Source organism: Haliotis asinina, chromosome 12 (assembly GCF_037392515.1).
Source record: "Haliotis asinina isolate JCU_RB_2024 chromosome 12, JCU_Hal_asi_v2, whole genome shotgun sequence".
NCBI lineage: Eukaryota > Metazoa > Mollusca > Gastropoda > Lepetellida > Haliotidae > Haliotis > Haliotis asinina.
Window position 1 is genome coordinate 2,884,099 of NC_090291.1, and position 22,091 is coordinate 2,906,189.

Consider the following 22,091-nt stretch of genomic DNA (forward strand, 5'->3'; position numbering starts at 1 on the left):
TATTCCCATTATACTGACATGCCCGTTATACAGACATGCCCGTTTTTCCCATTATGTCGACATGCCCGTTGTTCCGTTTAATACTCACATTCCATTTATTCCCATAATACTCCCTTGCTCATTGTACCGACATGCCCGTTATTCCCATTATACTCATTTGCGAATTATTCCCATTATGCCGACATGCCTGTTATACTGACATGCCCGTTATACCCCATTACGCCGATATGCCCGTTATTCCCTTTATGGCGACAGGCCCGTTATTCCCATTATACTGACATGACCTTTATTCTTATTCAACCGACATGCCCATGATACAGACATGCCCATTATGCCGACATGCCCGATGTTCCTATTATACCGACATGCCCGTTATACAGACATGCCCGTCTTCCCCATTATATCGACATACCCATTATTCCCATTATACTGACATGCCCGTTATACCGACATGCCCGTTATTCCCATTATACTCACATGCCAATTACTCCCATTATGCCGATATGCCCGTTATTCCCTTTATGGCGACAGGCCCGTTATTCCCATTATACTGACATGACCTTTATTCTTATTCAACCGACATGCCCATGATACAGACATGCCCATTATGCCGACATGCCCGATGTTCCTATTATACCGACATGCCCGTTATACAGACATGCCCGTCTTCCCCATTATATCGACATACCCATTATTCCCATTATACTGACATGCCCGTTATACCGACATGCCCGTTATTCACATTATGTTTACATGCCCATTAAACCGACATGCCCGTCATTCCTATTATACCGACATGCCCGTTATACCGACATGCCCGTTATTCCCATTATACTCACATGCCAATTACTCCCATTATGCCGACATGCCCGTTTTTCCATTTTTGGCGACATGCCCATTATTCCAATGATGCCGATTTGCCCGTTATACCGACATGCCCGTTGTTCACTTTATATTTACATGCCCATTATACGGACATGCCCGTTATTCCCATTGGACCGACATGCCCGTTATTCTCATTATATTCACATACAGATTATACCGACATGCCCGTTCTTCCCATTATACCGACATGCCCCTTATGGCGACATGCCCATTATAGCGACATGCCCGTTCTTGCCATTATGCCGACATGCCCGTTTTTCCCATTTTATCGACATCCCATTATACTGACATGCCCGTGATACAGACATGCCTGTTATCGCCATTTTACCGACATGCCCATTATACCGACATGCCCATTATGGCGACATGCCCGATATTCCCATTATATCGACATGCCCGTTATTCTCATTATACTGATGTGCCCAATATACTGACATGCCCGTTATTCCCATTACACCGAAATGCCCGTTATTCCCATTATGGCGACAGGCCCGTTATTCCCATTATACTGACATGACCGTTATTCCTATTCTACCGACATGCCCATTATACAGACATGCCTATTATGCCGACATGCCCGATGTTCCCATTATACCGACATGCCCGATCTTCCCATTACACTGACATGCCCGTTGTACAGACATGCCTTTTTCCCACTATATCGACATGACGATTACTCCCATTATACTGACATGCCCATTATCCAGACATGCCCGTTATTCCGTTTAATACTCACATTCCAATTATTCCCATTATGCCGACATGCCCATTATACCGACATGCCCATTATGGCGACATGCCCGTCATTCCCATTATATCGACATGCCCGTTATTCTCATTATACTGATGTGCCCAATATACTGACATGCCCGTTATTCCCATTACACCGACATGCCCGATATTCCCATTATGTCGACAGGTCCGTTATTCCCATTATACTGACATGACCGTTATTCCTTTTCTACCGACATGCCCATTATACAGACATGCCTATTATGCCGACATGCCCGATGTTCCCATTATAACGACATGCCCGTTCTTCCCATTATACTGACATGCCCGTTGTACAGACATGCCTTTTTTCCCATTATATCGACATGACCATTATTCCCATTATACTGACATGCCTGTTATACCGACATGCCCGTTTTTCCCATTATATCGACATGACCATTATTCCCATTATACCGATATGCCCGTTATACCGACATGCCCGTTATTCACATTATATTTACATGCCCATTAAACCGACATGCCCGTTATTCCCATTATACCGACATGTCCATTATAATTACATACCTGTTATTACCATTATATTGACATGCCCTTTATACCGACGTGCCCGTTATTCCCATTATATTGACATTCCCATTATTCTCATTATACCGACATGCCCGTTATACAGACATGCCCGGTATTCCCATTATACTGACATGCCCGTTATTCCCATTATACTGACATGCCCGTTATACAGACATGCCCGTTTTTCCCATTATATCGACATGCCCGTTATTCCGTTTAATACTCACATTTCAATTATTCCCATAATACTCCCTTGCCCATTATACCGACGTGCCCGTTATTCCTATTACACTCATATGCTAGTTATTCCCATTATGCCGACATGCCCGTTATACTGACATGCCCGTTATACCCCATTACGCCGACATCCCCGTTATTCCCTTTATGGCGACAGGCCCGTTATTCCCATTATACTGACATGACCGTTATTCTTATTCTACCGACATGCCCATTATGCAGACATGCCTATTATGCCGACATGCCCGATGTTCCCATTATACCGACATGCCCGTTATACAGACATGCCCGTTTTCCCCATTACATCGACATACCCATTACTCCCTTTATACTGACATGCCCGTTGTTCCTATTCTACCGATATACCCATTATCCAGACATGCCCGTTATTCCCATTATATTGACATCCTCATTATTCTCCATATACCGACATGTGAGTGTTATTCCCATAATACTGACATGCCCGTTATACCCATTATACTGACATGCCCGTTATTCCCATTATATTGACATGCCCGTTATACTGACATACCCATTATTCAAATTATACCGACATGCCCGTTATTCCGATTATACTCACATGCCAGTCCTTCCCATCATACTGACATGCCCATTATTCCCATGATACCTATATGCCCATTGCACTGACATGAACGTTTTTCCCGTTATGTTGACATGCCCATTATGTCGATATGCCCATGATGCCGACATGCCCGTTATTCCCATTATACCGACATGTCCGTTTTTCACATTATGCCGAGATGCCCCTTATTCTCGTTATATTCACATGCAGATTATACTGACAGGCCCATTATTCCTATTATACTGACATGCCCGTTGTACAGACATGCCCGTTATATCGACATGCCCGATATTCCCATTATACCGACATGCCCGTTTTTCCCATTATACCGACATGCCCGTTATTCCCATTATACCGACATGCCAGTTATTCCCATTATACCGACATGCCCCTTATAGTTACATACCCGTTGTTCCCTTTATATTGACATGCCCGTTGTACTGACATGCCCGATTTTCCCATTATACCGACATGCCCGTTATACAGACATGCCAGTTTTCCCCATTATATCGACATCCCCATTATTCCCATTGTACTGACATGCCCGTTATACCGACATGCCCGTTATCCCCATTATATCGACATGCCCGTTACTTCCATTATACCGATATGCCCGTTATACCGACATGCCCGTTGTTCACATTACATTTACATGCCCATTATACCGACATGCCAGTTATTCCCATTATACCGACATGCCCATTATAATTACATACCCGTTATTCCCATTATATTGACATGCCCTTTACACCGACGTGCCCGTTATTCCCACTATATTGACATGCCCATTATTCTCATTATACCGACATGCCCTTTATTCCCATTATACTCACTTGCCCGTTATTCCCATTATACTGACATGCCCGTTATACAGACATGCCCGTTTTTCCCATTATGTCGACATGCCCGTTGTTCCGTTTAATACTCACATTCCATTTATTCCCATAATACTCCCTTGCTCATTGTACCGACATGCCCGTTATTCCCATTATACTCATTTGCGAGTTATTCCCATTATGCCGACATGCCTGTTATACTGACATGCCCGTTATACCCCATTACATCGACATACCCATTACTCCCTTTATACTGACATGCCCGTTGTTCCTATTCTACCGATATACCCATTATCCAGACATGCCCGTTATTCCCATTATATTGACATCCTCATTATTCTCCATATACCGACATGTGAGTGTTATTCCCATAATACTGACATGCCCGTTATACCCATTATACTGACATGCCCGTTATTCCCATTATATTGACATGCCCGTTATACTGACATACCCATTATTCAAATTATACCGACATGCCCGTTATTCCGATTATACTCACATGCCAGTCCTTCCCATCATACTGACATGCCCATTATTCCCATGATACCTATATGCCCATTGCACTGACATGAACGTTTTTCCCGTTATGTTGACATGCCCATTATGTCGATATGCCCATGATGCCGACATGCCCGTTATTCCCATTATACCGACATGTCCGTTTTTCACATTATGCCGAGATGCCCCTTATTCTCGTTATATTCACATGCAGATTATACTGACAGGCCCATTATTCCTATTATACTGACATGCCCGTTGTACAGACATGCCCGTTATATCGACATGCCCGATATTCCCATTATACCGACATGCCCGTTTTTCCCATTATACCGACATGCCCGTTATTCCCATTATACCGACATGCCAGTTATTCCCATTATACCGACATGCCCCTTATAGTTACATACCCGTTGTTCCCTTTATATTGACATGCCCGTTGTACTGACATGCCCGATTTTCCCATTATACCGACATGCCCGTTATACAGACATGCCAGTTTTCCCCATTATATCGACATCCCCATTATTCCCATTGTACTGACATGCCCGTTATACCGACATGCCCGTTATCCCCATTATATCGACATGCCCGTTACTTCCATTATACCGATATGCCCGTTATACCGACATGCCCGTTGTTCACATTACATTTACATGCCCATTATACCGACATGCCAGTTATTCCCATTATACCGACATGCCCATTATAATTACATACCCGTTATTCCCATTATATTGACATGCCCTTTACACCGACGTGCCCGTTATTCCCACTATATTGACATGCCCATTATTCTCATTATACCGACATGCCCTTTATTCCCATTATACTCACTTGCCCGTTATTCCCATTATACTGACATGCCCGTTATACAGACATGCCCGTTTTTCCCATTATGTCGACATGCCCGTTGTTCCGTTTAATACTCACATTCCATTTATTCCCATAATACTCCCTTGCTCATTGTACCGACATGCCCGTTATTCCCATTATACTCATTTGCGAGTTATTCCCATTATGCCGACATGCCTGTTATACTGACATGCCCGTTATACCCCATTACGCCGATATGCCCGTTATTCCCTTTATGGCGACAGGCCCGTTATTCCCATTATACTGACATGACCTTTATTCTTATTCAACCGACATGCCCATGATACAGACATGCCCATTATGCCGACATGCCCGATGTTCCTATTATACCGACATGCCCGTTATACAGACATGCCCGTCTTCCCCATTATATCGACATACCCATTATTCCCATTATACTGACATGCCCGTTATACCGACATGCCCGTTATTCACATTATGTTTACATGCCCATTAAACCGACATGCCCGTCATTCCTATTATACCGACATGCCCGTTATACCGACATGCCCGTTATTCCCATTATACTCACATGCCAATTACTCCCATTATGCCGACATGCCCGTTTTTCCATTTTTGGCGACATGCCCATTATTCCAATGATGCCGATTTGCCCGTTATACCGACATGCCCGTTGTTCACTTTATATTTACATGCCCATTATACGGACATGCCCGTTATTCCCATTGGACCGACATGCCCGTTATTCTCATTATATTCACATACAGATTATACCGACATGCCCGTTCTTCCCATTATACCGACATGCCCCTTATGGCGACATGCCCATTATAGCGACATGCCCGTTCTTGCCATTATGCCGACATGCCCGTTTTTCTCATTATACTGATGTGCCCAATATACTGACATGCCCGTTATTCCCATTACACCGACATGCCCGATATTCCCATTATGTCGACAGGTCCGTTATTCCCATTATACTGACATGACCGTTATTCCTTTTCTACCGACATGCCCATTATACAGACATGCCTATTATGCCGACATGCCCGATGTTCCCATTATAACGACATGCCCGTTCTTCCCATTATACTGACATGCCCGTTGTACAGACATGCCTTTTTTCCCATTATATCGACATGACCATTATTCCCATTATACTGACATGCCTGTTATACCGACATGCCCGTTTTTCCCATTATATCGACATGACCATTATTCCCATTATACCGATATGCCCGTTATACCGACATGCCCGTTATTCACATTATATTTACATGCCCATTAAACCGACATGCCCGTTATTCCCATTATACCGACATGTCCATTATAATTACATACCTGTTATTACCATTATATTGACATGCCCTTTATACCGACGTGCCCGTTATTCCCATTATATTGACATTCCCATTATTCTCATTATACCGACATGCCCGTTATACAGACATGCCCGGTATTCCCATTATACTGACATGCCCGTTATTCCCATTATACTGACATGCCCGTTATACAGACATGCCCGTTTTTCCCATTATATCGACATGCCCGTTATTCCGTTTAATACTCACATTTCAATTATTCCCATAATACTCCCTTGCCCATTATACCGACATGCCCGTTATTCCTATTACACTCATATGCTAGTTATTCCCATTATGCCGACATGCCCGTTATACTGACATGCCCGTTATACCCCATTACGCCGACATCCCCGTTATTCCCTTTATGGCGACAGGCCCGTTATTCCCATTATACTGACATGACCGTTATTCTTATTCTACCGACATGCCCATTATGCAGACATGCCTATTATGCCGACATGCCCGATGTTCCCATTATACCGACATGCCCGTTATACAGACATGCCCGTTTTCCCCATTACATCGACATACCCATTACTCCCTTCATACTGACATGCCCGTTGTTCCTATTCTACCGATATACCCATTATCCAGACATGCCCGTTATTCCCATTATATTGACATCCTCATTATTCTCCATATACCGACATGTGAGTGTTATTCCCATAATACTGACATGCCCGTTATACCCATTATACTGACATGCCCGTTATTCCCATTATATTGACATGCCCGTTATACTGACATACCCATTATTCAAATTATACCGACATGCCCGTTATTCCGATTATACTCACATGCCAGTCCTTCCCATCATACTGACATGCCCATTATTCCCATGATACCTATATGCCCATTGCACTGACATGAACGTTTTTCCCGTTATGTTGACATGCCCATTATGTCGATATGCCCATGATGCCGACATGCCCGTTATTCCCATTATACCGACATGTCCGTTTTTCACATTATGCCGAGATGCCCCTTATTCTCGTTATATTCACATGCAGATTATACTGACAGGCCCATTATTCCTATTATACTGACATGCCCGTTGTACAGACATGCCCGTTATATCGACATGCCCGATATTCCCATTATACCGACATGCCCGTTTTTCCCATTATACCGACATGCCCGTTATTCCCATTATACCGACATGCCAGTTATTCCCATTATACCGACATGCCCCTTATAGTTACATACCCGTTGTTCCCTTTATATTGACATGCCCGTTGTACTGACATGCCCGATTTTCCCATTATACCGACATGCCCGTTATACAGACATGCCAGTTTTCCCCATTATATCGACATCCCCATTATTCCCATTGTACTGACATGCCCGTTATACCGACATGCCCGTTATCCCCATTATATCGACATGCCCGTTACTTCCGTTATACCGATATGCCCGTTATACCGACATGCCCGTTGTTCACATTACATTTACATGCCCATTATACCGACATGCCAGTTATTCCCATTATACCGACATGCCCATTATAATTACATACCCGTTATTCCCATTATATTGACATGCCCTTTACACCGACGTGCCCGTTATTCCCACTATATTGACATGCCCATTATTCTCATTATACCGACATGCCCTTTATTCCCATTATACTCACTTGCCCGTTATTCCCATTATACTGACATGCCCGTTATACAGACATGCCCGTTTTTCCCATTATGTCGACATGCCCGTTGTTCCGTTTAATACTCACATTCCATTTATTCCCATAATACTCCCTTGCTCATTGTACCGACATGCCCGTTATTCCCATTATACTCATTTGCGAGTTATTCCCATTATGCCGACATGCCTGTTATACTGACATGCCCGTTATACCCCATTACGCCGATATGCCCGTTATTCCCTTTATGGCGACAGGCCCGTTATTCCCATTATACTGACATGACCTTTATTCTTATTCAACCGACATGCCCATGATACAGACATGCCCATTATGCCGACATGCCCGATGTTCCTATTATACCGACATGCCCGTTATACAGACATGCCCGTCTTCCCCATTATATCGACATACCCATTATTCCCATTATACTGACATGCCCGTTATACCGACATGCCCGTTATTCACATTATGTTTACATGCCCATTAAACCGACATGCCCGTCATTTCTATTATACCGACATGCCCGTTATACCGACATGCCCGTTATTCCCATTATACTCACATGCCAATTACTCCCATTATGCCGACATGCCCGTTTTTCCATTTTTGGCGACATGCCCATTATTCCAATGATGCCGATTTGCCCGTTATACCGACATGCCCGTTGTTCACTTTATATTTACATGCCCATTATACGGACATGCCCGTTATTCCCATTGGACCGACATGCCCGTTATTCTCATTATATTCACATACAGATTATACCGACATGCCCGTTCTTCCCATTATACCGACATGCCCCTTATGGCGACATGCCCATTATAGCGACATGCCCGTTCTTGCCATTATGCCGACATGCCCGTTTTTCCCATTTTATCGACATCCCATTACACTGACATGCCCGTGATACAGACATGCCTGTTATCGCCATTTTACCGACATGCCCATTATACCGACATGCCCATTATGGCGACATGCCCGATATTCCCATTATATCGACATGCCCGTTATTCTCATTATACTGATGTGCCCAATATACTGACATGCCCGTTATTCCCATTACACCGAAATGCCCGTTATTCCCATTATGGCGACAGGCCCGATATTCCCATTATGCCGACATGCCCGATGTTCCCATTATAACGACATGCCCGTTCTTCCCATTATACTGACATGCCCGTTGTACAGACATGCCTTTTTTCCCATTATATCGACATGACCATTATTCCCATTATACTGACATGCCTGTTATACCGACATGCCCGTTTTTCCCATTATATCGACATGACCATTATTCCCATTATACCGATATGCCCGTTATACCGACATGCCCGTTATTCACATTATATTTACATGCCCATTAAACCGACATGCCCGTTATTCCCATTATACCGACATGTCCATTATAATTACATACCTGTTATTACCATTATATTGACATGCCCTTTATACCGACGTGCCCGTTATTCCCATTATATTGACATTCCCATTATTCTCATTATACCGACATGCCCGTTATACAGACATGCCCGGTATTCCCATTATACTGACATGCCCGTTATTCCCATTATACTGACATGCCCGTTATACAGACATGCCCGTTTTTCCCATTATATCGACATGCCCGTTATTCCGTTTAATACTCACATTTCAATTATTCCCATAATACTCCCTTGCCCATTATACCGACGTGCCCGTTATTCCTATTACACTCATATGCTAGTTATTCCCATTATGCCGACATGCCCGTTATACTGACATGCCCGTTATACCCCATTACGCCGACATCCCCGTTATTCCCTTTATGGCGACAGGCCCGTTATTCCCATTATACTGACATGACCGTTATTCTTATTCTACCGACATGCCCATTATGCAGACATGCCTATTATGCCGACATGCCCGATGTTCCCATTATACCGACATGCCCGTTATACAGACATGCCCGTTTTCCCCATTACATCGACATACCCATTACTCCCTTTATACTGACATGCCCGTTGTTCCTATTCTACCGATATACCCATTATCCAGACATGCCCGTTATTCCCATTATATTGACATCCTCATTATTCTCCATATACCGACATGTGAGTGTTATTCCCATAATACTGACATGCCCGTTATACCCATTATACTGACATGCCCGTTATTCCCATTATATTGACATGCCCGTTATACTGACATACCCATTATTCAAATTATACCGACATGCCCGTTATTCCGATTATACTCACATGCCAGTCCTTCCCATCATACTGACATGCCCATTATTCCCATGATACCTATATGCCCATTGCACTGACATGAACGTTTTTCCCGTTATGTTGACATGCCCATTATGTCGATATGCCCATGATGCCGACATGCCCGTTATTCCCATTATACCGACATGTCCGTTTTTCACATTATGCCGAGATGCCCCTTATTCTCGTTATATTCACATGCAGATTATACTGACAGGCCCATTATTCCTATTATACTGACATGCCCGTTGTACAGACATGCCCGTTATATCGACATGCCCGATATTCCCATTATACCGACATGCCCGTTTTTCCCATTATACCGACATGCCCGTTATTCCCATTATACCGACATGCCAGTTATTCCCATTATACCGACATGCCCCTTATAGTTACATACCCGTTGTTCCCTTTATATTTACATGCCCGTTGTACTGACATGCCCGATTTTCCCATTATACCGACATGCCCGTTATACAGACATGCCAGTTTTCCCCATTATATCGACATCCCCATTATTCCCATTGTACTGACATGCCCGTTATACCGACATGCCCGTTATCCCCATTATATCGACATGCCCGTTACTTCCATTATACCGATATGCCCGTTATACCGACATGCCCGTTGTTCACATTACATTTACATGCCCATTATACCGACATGCCAGTTATTCCCATTATACCGACATGCCCATTATAATTACATACCCGTTATTCCCATTATATTGACATGCCCTTTACACCGACGTGCCCGTTATTCCCACTATATTGACATGCCCATTATTCTCATTATACCGACATGCCCTTTATTCCCATTATACTCACTTGCCCGTTATTCCCATTATACTGACATGCCCGTTATACAGACATGCCCGTTTTTCCCATTATGTCGACATGCCCGTTGTTCCGTTTAATACTCACATTCCATTTATTCCCATAATACTCCCTTGCTCATTGTACCGACATGCCCGTTATTCCCATTATACTCATTTGCGAGTTATTCCCATTATGCCGACATGCCTGTTATACTGACATGCCCGTTATACCCCATTACGCCGATATGCCCGTTATTCCCTTTATGGCGACAGGCCCGTTATTCCCATTATACTGACATGACCTTTATTCTTATTCAACCGACATGCCCATGATACAGACATGCCCATTATGCCGACATGCCCGATGTTCCTATTATACCGACATGCCCGTTATACAGACATGCCCGTCTTCCCCATTATATCGACATACCCATTATTCCCATTATACTGACATGCCCGTTATACCGACATGCCCGTTATTCACATTATGTTTACATGCCCATTAAACCGACATGCCCGTCATTCCTATTATACCGACATGCCCGTTATACCGACATGCCCGTTATTCCCATTATACTCACATGCCAATTACTCCCATTATGCCGACATGCCCGTTTTTCCATTTTTGGCGACATGCCCATTATTCCAATGATGCCGATTTGCCCGTTATACCGACATGCCCGTTGTTCACTTTATATTTACATGCCCATTATACGGACATGCCCGTTATTCCCATTGGACCGACATGCCCGTTATTCTCATTATATTCACATACAGATTATACCGACATGCCCGTTCTTCCCATTATACCGACATGCCCCTTATGGCGACATGCCCATTATAGCGACATGCCCGTTCTTGCCATTATGCCGACATGCCCGTTTTTCCCATTTTATCGACATCCCATTACACTGACATGCCCGTGATACAGACATGCCTGTTATCGCCATTTTACCGACATGCCCATTATACCGACATGCCCATTATGGCGACATGCCCGATATTCCCATTATATCGACATGCCCGTTATTCTCATTATACTGATGTGCCCAATATACTGACATGCCCGTTATTCCCATTACACCGAAATGCCCGTTATTCCCATTATGGCGACAGGCCCGTTATTCCCATTATACTGACATGACCGTTATTCCTATTCTACCGACATGCCCATTATACAGACATGCCTATTATGCCGACATGCCCGATGTTCCCATTATACCGACATGCCCGATCTTCCCATTACACTGACATGCCCGTTGTACAGACATGCCTTTTTCCCACTATATCGACATGACGATTACTCCCATTATACTGACATGCCCATTATACCGACATGCCCGTTATTCCGTTTAATACTCACATTCCAATTATTCCCATTATGCCGACATGCCCATTATACCGACATGCCCATTATGGCGACATGCCCGTCATTCCCATTATATCGACATGCCCGTTATTCTCATTATACTGATGTGCCCAATATACTGACATGCCCGTTATTCCCATTACACCGACATGCCCGATATTCCCATTATGTCGACAGGTCCGTTATTCCCATTATACTGACATGACCGTTATTCCTTTTCTACCGACATGCCCATTATACAGACATGCCTATTATGCCGACATGCCCGATGTTCCCATTATAACGACATGCCCGTTCTTCCCATTATACTGACATGCCCGTTGTACAGACATGCCTTTTTTCCCATTATATCGACATGACCATTATTCCCATTATACTGACATGCCTGTTATACCGACATGCCCGTTTTTCCCATTATATCGACATGACCATTATTCCCATTATACCGATATGCCCGTTATACCGACATGCCCGTTATTCACATTATATTTACATGCCCATTAAACCGACATGCCCGTTATTCCCATTATACCGACATGTCCATTATAATTACATACCTGTTATTACCATTATATTGACATGCCCTTTATACCGACGTGCCCGTTATTCCCATTATATTGACATTCCCATTATTCTCATTATACCGACATGCCCGTTATACAGACATGCCCGGTATTCCCATTATACTGACATGCCCGTTATTCCCATTATACTGACATGCCCGTTATACAGACATGCCCGTTTTTCCCATTATATCGACATGCCCGTTATTCCGTTTAATACTCACATTTCAATTATTCCCATAATACTCCCTTGCCCATTATACCGACATGCCCGTTATTCCTATTACACTCATATGCTAGTTATTCCCATTATGCCGACATGCCCGTTATACTGACATGCCCGTTATACCCCATTACGCCGACATCCCCGTTATTCCCTTTATGGCGACAGGCCCGTTATTCCCATTATACTGACATGACCGTTATTCTTATTCTACCGACATGCCCATTATGCAGACATGCCTATTATGCCGACATGCCCGATGTTCCCATTATACCGACATGCCCGTTATACAGACATGCCCGTTTTCCCCATTACATCGACATACCCATTACTCCCTTTATACTGACATGCCCGTTGTTCCTATTCTACCGATATACCCATTATCCAGACATGCCCGTTATTCCCATTATATTGACATCCTCATTATTCTCCATATACCGACATGTGAGTGTTATTCCCATAATACTGACATGCCCGTTATACCCATTATACTGACATGCCCGTTATTCCCATTATATTGACATGCCCGTTATACTGACATACCCATTATTCAAATTATACCGACATGCCCGTTATTCCGATTATACTCACATGCCAGTCCTTCCCATCATACTGACATGCCCATTATTCCCATGATACCTATATGCCCATTGCACTGACATGAACGTTTTTCCCGTTATGTTGACATGCCCATTATGTCGATATGCCCATGATGCCGACATGCCCGTTATTCCCATTATACCGACATGTCCGTTTTTCACATTATGCCGAGATGCCCCTTATTCTCGTTATATTCACATGCAGATTATACTGACAGGCCCATTATTCCTATTATACTGACATGCCCGTTGTACAGACATGCCCGTTATATCGACATGCCCGATATTCCCATTATACCGACATGCCCGTTTTTCCCATTATACCGACATGCCCGTTATTCCCATTATACCGACATGCCAGTTATTCCCATTATACCGACATGCCCCTTATAGTTACATACCCGTTGTTCCCTTTATATTGACATGCCCGTTGTACTGACATGCCCGATTTTCCCATTATACCGACATGCCCGTTATACAGACATGCCAGTTTTCCCCATTATATCGACATCCCCATTATTCCCATTGTACTGACATGCCCGTTATACCGACATGCCCGTTATCCCCATTATATCGACATGCCCGTTACTTCCATTATACCGATATGCCCGTTATACCGACATGCCCGTTGTTCACATTACATTTACATGCCCATTATACCGACATGCCAGTTATTCCCATTATACCGACATGCCCATTATAATTACATACCCGTTATTCCCATTATATTGACATGCCCTTTACACCGACGTGCCCGTTATTCCCACTATATTGACATGCCCATTATTCTCATTATACCGACATGCCCTTTATTCCCATTATACTCACTTGCCCGTTATTCCCATTATACTGACATGCCCGTTATACAGACATGCCCGTTTTTCCCATTATGTCGACATGCCCGTTGTTCCGTTTAATACTCACATTCCATTTATTCCCATAATACTCCCTTGCTCATTGTACCGACATGCCCGTTATTCCCATTATACTCATTTGCGAGTTATTCCCATTATGCCGACATGCCTGTTATACTGACATGCCCGTTATACCCCATTACGCCGATATGCCCGTTATTCCCTTTATGGCGACAGGCCCGTTATTCCCATTATACTGACATGACCTTTATTCTTATTCAACCGACATGCCCATGATACAGACATGCCCATTATGCCGACATGCCCGATGTTCCTATTATACCGACATGCCCGTTATACAGACATGTCCGTCTTCCCCATTATATCGACATACCCATTATTCCCATTATACTGACATGCCCGTTATACCGACATGCCCGTTATTCACATTATGTTTACATGCCCATTAAACCGACATGCCCGTCATTCCTATTATACCGACATGCCCGTTATACCGACATGCCCGTTATTCCCATTATACTCACATGCCAATTACTCCCATTATGCCGACATGCCCGTTTTTCCATTTTTGGCGACATGCCCATTATTCCAATGATGCCGATTTGCCCGTTATACCGACATGCCCGTTGTTCACTTTATATTTACATGCCCATTATACGGACATGCCCGTTATTCCCATTGGACCGACATGCCCGTTATTCTCATTATATTCACATACAGATTATACCGACATGCCCGTTCTTCCCATTATACCGACATGCCCCTTATGGCGACATGCCCATTATAGCGACATGCCCGTTCTTGCCATTATGCCGACATGCCCGTTTTTCCCATTTTATCGACATCCCATTACACTGACATGCCCGTGATACAGACATGCCTGTTATCGCCATTTTACCGACATGCCCATTATACCGACATGCCCATTATGGCGACATGCCCGATATTCCCATTATATCGACATGCCCGTTATTCTCATTATACTGATGTGCCCAATATACTGACATGCCCGTTATTCCCATTACACCGAAATGCCCGTTATTCCCATTATGGCGACAGGCCCGTTATTCCCATTATACTGACATGACCGTTATTCCTATTCTACCGACATGCCCATTATACAGACATGCCTATTATGCCGACATGCCCGTTTTTCCCATTATACCGACATGCCCGATCTTCCCATTACACTGACATGCCCGTTGTACAGACATGCCTTTTTCCCACTATATCGACATGACGATTACTCCCATTATACTGACATGCCCATTATACCGACATGCCCGTTATTCCGTTTAATACTCACATTCCAATTATTCCCATTATGCCGACATGCCCATTATACCGACATGCCCATTATGGCGACATGCCCGTCATTCCCATTATATCGACATGCCCGTTATTCTCATTATACTGATGTGCCCAATATACTGACATGCCCGTTATTCCCATTACACCGACATGCCCGATATTCCCATTATGTCGACAGGTCCGTTATTCCCATTATACTGACATGACCGTTATTCCTTTTCTACCGACATGCCCATTATACAGACATGCCTATTATGCCGACATGCCCGATGTTCCCATTATAACGACATGCCCGTTCTTCCCATTATACTGACATGCCCGTTGTACAGACATGCCTTTTTTCCCATTATATCGACATGACCATTATTCCCATTATACTGACATGCCTGTTATACCGACATGCCCGTTTTTCCCATTATATCGACATGACCATTATTCCCATTATACCGATATGCCCGTTATACCGACATGCCCGTTATTCACATTATATTTACATGCCCATTAAACCGACATGCCCGTTATTCCCATTATACCGACATGTCCATTATAATTACATACCTGTTATTACCATTATATTGACATGCCCTTTATACCGACGTGCCCGTTATTCCCATTATATTGACATTCCCATTATTCTCATTATACCGACATGCCCGTTATACAGACATGCCCGGTATTCCCATTATACTGACATGCCCGTTATTCCCATTATACTGACATGCCCGTTATACAGACATGCCCGTTTTTCCCATTATATCGACATGCCCGTTATTCCGTTTAATACTCACATTTCAATTATTCCCATAATACTCCCTTGCCCATTATACCGACATGCCCGTTATTCCTATTACACTCATATGCTAGTTATTCCCATTATGCCGACATGCCCGTTATACTGACATGCCCGTTATACCCCATTACGCCGACATCCCCGTTATTCCCTTTATGGCGACAGGCCCGTTATTCCCATTATACTGACATGACCGTTATTCTTATTCTACCGACATGCCCATTATGCAGACATGCCTATTATGCCGACATGCCCGATGTTCCCATTATACCGACATGCCCGTTATACAGACATGCCCGTTTTCCCCATTACATCGACATACCCATTACTCCCTTCATACTGACATGCCCGTTGTTCCTATTCTACCGATATACCCATTATCCAGACATGCCCGTTATTCCCATTATATTGACATCCTCATTATTCTCCATATACCGACATGTGAGTGTTATTCCCATAATACTGACATGCCCGTTATACCCATTATACTGACATGCCCGTTATTCCCATTATATTGACATGCCCGTTATACTGACATACCCATTATTCAAATTATACCGACATGCCCGTTATTCCGATTATACTCACATGCCAGTCCTTCCCATCATACTGACATGCCCATTATTCCCATGATACCTATATGCCCATTGCACTGACATGAACGTTTTTCCCGTTATGTTGACATGCCCATTATGTCGATATGCCCATGATGCCGACATGCCCGTTATTCCCATTATACCGACATGTCCGTTTTTCACATTATGCCGAGATGCCCCTTATTCTCGTTATATTCACATGCAGATTATACTGACAGGCCCATTATTCCTATTATACTGACATGCCCGTTGTACAGACATGCCCGTTATATCGACATGCCCGATATTCCCATTATACCGACATGCCCGTTTTTCCCATTATACCGACATGCCCGTTATTCCCATTATACCGACATGCCAGTTATTCCCATTATACCGACATGCCCCTTATAGTTACATACCCGTTGTTCCCATTATATTGTCATGCCCGTTGTACTGACATGCCCGATTTTCCCATTATACCGACATGCCCGTTATACAGACATGCCAGTTTTCCCCATTATATCGACATCCCCATTATTCCCATTGTACTGACATGCCCGTTATACCGACATGCCCGTTATCCCCATTATATCGACATGCCCGTTACTTCCGTTATACCGATATGCCCGTTATACCGACATGCCCGTTGTTCACATTACATTTACATGCCCATTATACCGACATGCCAGTTATTCCCATTATACCGACATGCCCATTATAATTACATACCCGTTATTCCTATTATATTGACATGCCCTTTACACCGACGTGCCCGTTATTCCCACTATATTGACATGCCCATTATTCTCATTATACCGACATGCCCTTTATTCCCATTATACTCACTTGCCCGTTATTCCCATTATACTGACATGACCTTTATTCTTATTCAACCGACATGCCCATGATACAGACATGCCCATTATGCCGACATGCCCGATGTTCCTATTATACCGACATGCCCGTTATACAGACATGTCCGTCTTCCCCATTATATCGACATACCCATTATTCCCATTATACTGACATGCCCGTTATACCGACATGCCCGTTATTCACATTATGTTTACATGCCCATTAAACCGACATGCCCGTCATTCCTATTATACCGACATGCCCGTTATACCGACATGCCCGTTATTCCCATTATACTCACATGCCAATTACTCCCATTATGCCGACATGCCCGTTTTTCCATTTTTGGCGACATGCCCATTATTCCAATGATGCCGATTTGCCCGTTATACCGACATGCCCGTTGTTCACTTTATATTTACATGCCCATTATACGGACATGCCCGTTATTCCCATTGGACCGACATGCCCGTTATTCTCATTATATTCACATACAGATTATACCGACATGCCCGTTCTTCCCATTATACCGACATGCCCCTTATGGCGACATGCCCATTATAGCGACATGCCCGTTCTTGCCATTATGCCGACATGCCCGTTTTTCCCATTTTATCGACATCCCATTACACTGACATGCCCGTGATACAGACATGCCTGTTATCGCCATTTTACCGACATGCCCATTATACCGACATGCCCATTATGGCGACATGCCCGATATTCCCATTATATCGACATGCCCGTTATTCTCATTATACTGATGTGCCCAATATACTGACATGCCCGTTATTCCCATTACACCGAAATGCCCGTTATTCCCATTATGGCGACAGGCCCGTTATTCCCATTATACTGACATGACCGTTATTCCTATTCTACCGACATGCCCATTATACAGACATGCCTATTATGCCGACATGCCCGATGTTCCCATTATACCGACATGCCCGATCTTCCCATTACACTGACATGCCCGTTGTACAGACATGCCTTTTTCCCACTATATCGACATGACGATTACTCCCATTATACTGACATGCCCATTATACCGACATGCCCGTTATTCCGTTTAATACTCACATTCCAATTATTCCCATTATGCCGACATGCCCATTATACCGACATGCCCATTATGGCGACATGCCCGTCATTCCCATTATATCGACATGCCCGTTATTCTCATTATACTGATGTGCCCAATATACTGACATGCCCGTTATTCCCATTACACCGACATGCCCGATATTCCCATTATGTCGACAGGTCCGTTATTCCCATTATACTGACATGACCGTTATTCCTTTTCTACCGACATGCCCATTATACAGACATGCCTATTATGCCGACATGCCCGATGTTCCCATTATAACGACATGCCCGTTCTTCCCATTATACTGACATGCCCGTTGTACAGACATGCCTTTTTTCCCATTATATCGACATGACCATTATTCCCATTATACTGACATGCCTGTTATACCGACATGCCCGTTTTTCCCATTATATCGACATGACCATTATTCCCATTATACCGATATGCCCGTTATACCGACATGCCCGTTATTCACATTATATTTACATGCCCATTAAACCGACATGCCCGTTATTCCCATTATACCGACATGTCCATTATAATTACATACCTGTTATTACCATTATATTGACATGCCCTTTATACCGACGTGCCCGTTATTCCCATTATATTGACATTCCCATTATTCTCATTATACCGACATGCCCGTTATACAGACATGCCCGGTATTCCCATTATACTGACATGCCCGTTATTCCCATTATACTGACATGCCCGTTATACAGACATGCCCGTTTTTCCCATTATATCGACATGCCCGTTATTCCGTTTAATACTCACATTTCAATTATTCCCATAATACTCCCTTGCCCATTATACCGACATGCCCGTTATTCCTATTACACTCATATGCTAGTTATTCCCATTATGCCGACATGCCCGTTATACTGACATGCCCGTTATACCCCATTACGCCGACATCCCCGTTATTCCCTTTATGGCGACAGGCCCGTTATTCCCATTATACTGACATGACCGTTATTCTTATTCTACCGACATGCCCATTATGCAGACATGCCTATTATGCCGACATGCCCGATGTTCCCATTATACCGACATGCCCGTTATACAGACATGCCCGTTTTCCCCATTACATCGACATACCCATTACTCCCTTTATACTGACATGCCCGTTGTTCCTATTCTACCGATATACCCATTATCCAGACATGCCCGTTATTCCCATTATATTGACATCCTCATTATTCTCCATATACCGACATGTGAGTGTTATTCCCATAATACTGACATGCCCGTTATACCCATTATACTGACATGCCCGTTATTCCCATTATATTGACATGCCCGTTATACTGACATACCCATTATTCAAATTATACCGACATGCCCGTTATTCCGATTATACTCACATGCCAGTCCTTCCCATCATACTGACATGCCCATTATTCCCATGATACCTATATGCCCATTGCACTGACATGAACGTTTTTCCCGTTATGTTGACATGCCCATTATGTCGATATGCCCATGATGCCGACATGCCCGTTATTCCCATTATACCGACATGTCCGTTTTTCACATTATGCCGAGATGCCCCTTATTCTCGTTATATTCACATGCAGATTATACTGACAGGCCCATTATTCCTATTATACTGACATGCCCGTTGTACAGACATGCCCGTTATATCGACATGCCCGATATTCCCATTATACCGACATGCCCGTTTTTCCCATTATACCGACATGCCCGTTATTCCCATTATACCGACATGCCAGTTATTCCCATTATACCGACATGCCCCTTATAGTTACATACCCGTTGTTCCCTTTATATTGACATGCCCGTTGTACTGACATGCCCGATTTTCCCATTATACCGACATGCCCGTTATACAGACATGCCAGTTTTCCCCATTATATCGACATCCCCATTATTCCCATTGTACTGACATGCCCGTTATACCGACATGCCCGTTATCCCCATTATATCGACATGCCCGTTACTTCCATTATACCGATATGCCCGTTATACCGACATGCCCGTTGTTCACATTACATTTACATGCCCATTATACCGACATGCCAGTTATTCCCATTATACCGACATGCCCATTATAATTACATACCCGTTATTCCCATTATATTGACATGCCCTTTACACCGACGTGCCCGTTATTCCCACTATATTGACATGCCCATTATTCTCATTATACCGACATGCCCTTTATTCCCATTATACTCACTTGCCCGTTATTCCCATTATACTGACATGCCCGTTATACAGACATGCCCGTTTTTCCCATTATGTCGACATGCCCGTTGTTCCGTTTAATACTCACATTCCATTTATTCCCATAATACTCCCTTGCTCATTGTACCGACATGCCCGTTATTCCCATTATACTCATTTGCGAGTTATTCCCATTATGCCGACATGCCTGTTATACTGACATGCCCGTTATACCCCATTACGCCGATATGCCCGTTATTCCCTTTATGGCGACAGGCCCGTTATTCCCATTATACTGACATGACCTTTATTCTTATTCAACCGACATGCCCATGATACAGACATGCCCATTATGCCGACATGCCCGATGTTCCTATTATACCGACATG